We start from the raw sequence: 3543 nt of genomic DNA, 5'->3' as shown, positions 1-3543 counted from the left end.
CTTGATTTTTGTTCACTTAAAGAATAAATAGATCTATTTGATATATGGAAGGTTGGTATGTGACTGGGTTTTGTAACTAAATTACATGTAGTACAGACAAAATTTGAAACCTCTTCAACTTTACATAGACAGTCAATGGCAGAGATTAAGAGAGACACAATGTCATGGGGAATATAACCAAAATGAAAATGCATACATTGTGCAAAGATGAAAAAAGATGTAAGAATTATATAAAATAAAATATTTAAATAAAAAAGAAATAGATAAGAGCTGGGATTTCATATAGTATGTAAGGTTACCTAGCATTCAAGAACATGGATTTGTTTCAGATACAATTTTGTTTCTCAAATTGCTGCTTAAACCTTAGTGAATTTGTATAATTAACAGAACTTTATATTTTGGTGTTTCCCTGTATGTAAAATGTGTATCAGATTAATCCATTTGGCTTGTAATAATTTAAATGGCTGCAAAATGTTATAGTAGTACCAGGCATAAAGCCTGGTGCTGATATTTAATATTATTATATTAAATATCTTACTAAATATCATTTGATATATCACAGTACCTTAATCTAAAAATGATTTAAAAGATCAAGTCTGTAATAAATTCTGTATGATCTACAATTTTTAAATATATAAATTTCTCCAAAATGTAAAATCTATTACGGATGTATTGTGTAATTTCGGATAACTTAAGTTTCTGTTGTGTTTCTGGATTGAACTCAACCTCATGTAAAATCAGAACAATGTCACAGAATTTGTTTTTAATGGGTGTTTGGGAAAATAAGCAAATATAGCTTGTTTTCCTGCTTTTGTTCCTGCTTTATTACCTGACTGTCTTGATGTCTTCATCATCCTATTCACTATCACTTGCAGCCATCTAATCCAACAGCCCACATACTACTTCCTCTGCCACCTTTCCCTCATGGACCTCTGCTACACCTCCACCGTGATCCCCAGGCTAATCCGGGACCTAGCTGCAGGAAGAAAAAACATCTCCTATAACAACTGCATGACCCAGCTCTTCACTGCTCATTTATTGGCAGTTGTCGAAATATTCATCTTGGTGTCCATGACTTTTGACTGCTACAGGGCCATAGTCAAGCCCCTGCACTACATCATGATCATGAACCCGCACAGATGTAACCTTCTGATTGTCATGGCCTGGAGTGTGGGTGTTTTGCATGCTATTGCTCTCCTGCTTGTGAGTCTCCATTTGCCTTTCTGAGTGATGTGAAGCTGGTGTTGAAATTCATGTGCAAAAAACTATTTCTGTTGTTAATATCTTAATGATTGCAAATTCAGGGATGGGGGTGGCTGTGGTTTTCCTGGTCCTAGTAGTTTCTTACATACTCATATTATATAATCTGAGGACGCACTCCTCTACAGGGTGGTGCAAAGCTCTCTCCACCTGCAGTTCTCATGTAATGGTTTCGATTTTATTCTTTGTGCCCTGTATCTACATTTATATTCTACTTGCTGGAAGTCAGAACAAATATAAAGAAATCTCAGTGTTTCATACCTCGATTGTCTATCGCTAAATTCTGTCATCTCCCAGAGAAATGTGGAGATGAAAGCCATAAATTATGTAAAAAACCAGCAAATGGGCACCAGGGCCTCCTTGTTAGCACAAGGGATTAAGTCTCAGCACTGTGAAGCTGTCCACAGCCAGTGCAGCAGGAGTCCCAGCCCCAGCCAGGGAGCTGACCAACAGAGCGCAGCAGACCTCTCCTGTCTTGCTTGCTGCTCCCTCAGCAATGTATTTCAGTAGATCTGCCTGTTCTGCTCCCCACTCTGTCTCTGATGAAACCTGTTGGCCCGCCAACCCCCACCTCTAGCCTACACAGTGGTCTCAAACGGCATGTTCACAATTCAAGTAAATAAAGTAATGCTTGTTATTCCTTCAATCTTTGGTCCCCAGGGCTTTTCTCATTTGAGATATTATAGAAAGAATGTTAAGTTTTCTTAGGGGAATTGGATTAAATGACCTCTGGCATTATTCAAGTTAAAAAAAACATGTTACTATGATTCAGATTGTTAAAAGGTTCAACAGTTTCTAGGTGTGACTGAATGGATTTGAAGAATCCACATCTCTCACCCACACCTCTAATCACCTTATTTCTCTGTCCAGACAGGATATGGAAACCTGTTGTCCTCAAAATAAAATTTGACTTTCTCACTTTTTATTGGAATCTCCCTGATTGGTCCAGTCTAACCTGCTAATCTCAGAAGTCACTACACTAGAAGAAATAATGGAGTTTCAGTAACATACTTTGGAGCAGGGAAATGGAAGGGACTAATTATTCATGAAGATTTTGCAGATTCAGCAAAAGAGCAGAAATACTTGTAATCCCTTCCTGGTTTTGGTGCTATTACTGAACAAGAGATATTTTTTTGCTATATTATTTTTTCTTTTTATTTCTTTATTGGCCAACAAACTGGCACAAATTTGTATACAATAAAGTAGAACTCTCCCTTATGTACTTCATAAGCATAACTCATAATAAAATAAGCAATGTCAGAAAAGTTACACATTTAACATGTATTCCCTGTAACTATCAAGGGGAGAATGAAATCCAGCAGACCACAGTTGCTCTATGAATTATTTTAACTTTCTGCCTGAAGAAACACAGTTATTTTAATTATTGAATACCCCTGTGTCTAGTGAATTACATAACCCATAATCAGCTCTGTGTTTTGGTTCCTTTTGTCTAGACAGTCCCATCTGCCAGGCACTTGTCTTTTCTCTGCATGAGAATTGCATTACTTCCATATAGAGTTTCTTGATTGTAAACTCTTATCCCACAAAATCCAGAAAAAAAGTTTGACATTAGTGTTTGTCTTTAATCTCAGGCATCCTGGTTTTAATGCTGCTGCTGTTGGACTATTTCACAAATATAATTTTTTTTTATTTACCCTGGAACCATGAAAACCTGTGCAATATAAAGGGAAAATTATTCTTGCCACAGAAATTAGTTTTGACAAGTTTTCATAGTTTTCTTTGGTCTAGGGTTTTTATTGCCATTGTTTTTTCAAGTATGCAAATGCAGTGTGCACACACATCTGTGTTATATATGTGGGGTGTCTTGTGGGATTTGAGAACACATCATAGGAAGTTTCAATCTAGTCCTAAAGAATTCTATGAGAGAAAGTTTTTTTAAAATTTCTTTCTATCATCATTTGTCTTCTTTTCTCAAAGTTCCATAAACTTTCTTGACAAAACCTAATGACATTATACGAAAAGTGAGAAATAGTATACATTGAACTAAGATCTATTTTCTATTCGCCGAAGTTCTCTCTAGGATTCAGTTTCCAGCCTGTAGCACAATACCTACTATACAAAAAAATATCTGTCAAGTAAATAAGTAGGAGAATTTGATAAAATATTTTGTTCAACATGTGATTGTAAACTAACTAATTAAGAAATAGTTTATGGTTGAAATACGTAATTGAAGGAATTCTGTCCATTTACACAGGAATTTATAGTTATTAAAATCTACCATAACTAAGATTACTGAAAGAATATAATTAGTTAATGAACATT

General features: G+C 35.5%; 1 pseudogene; it reads left to right on the top strand.

Moving 5' to 3' along the window:
* The first annotated feature begins 729 nt into the window (after nt 1–729).
* On the top strand, nt 730–1540 carry LOC119256605 (olfactory receptor 4P4-like; annotated as a pseudogene).
* Nucleotides 1541–3543: the final 2003 nt, after the last annotated feature.

This window comes from Talpa occidentalis, unplaced genomic scaffold (assembly GCF_014898055.3).
Source record: "Talpa occidentalis isolate TD23 unplaced genomic scaffold, MPIMG_talOcc4v2.1 talOcc4.3289, whole genome shotgun sequence".
Lineage (NCBI taxonomy): Eukaryota > Metazoa > Chordata > Mammalia > Eulipotyphla > Talpidae > Talpa > Talpa occidentalis.
This window is presented reverse-complemented; position numbering and strand designations above follow the sequence as displayed.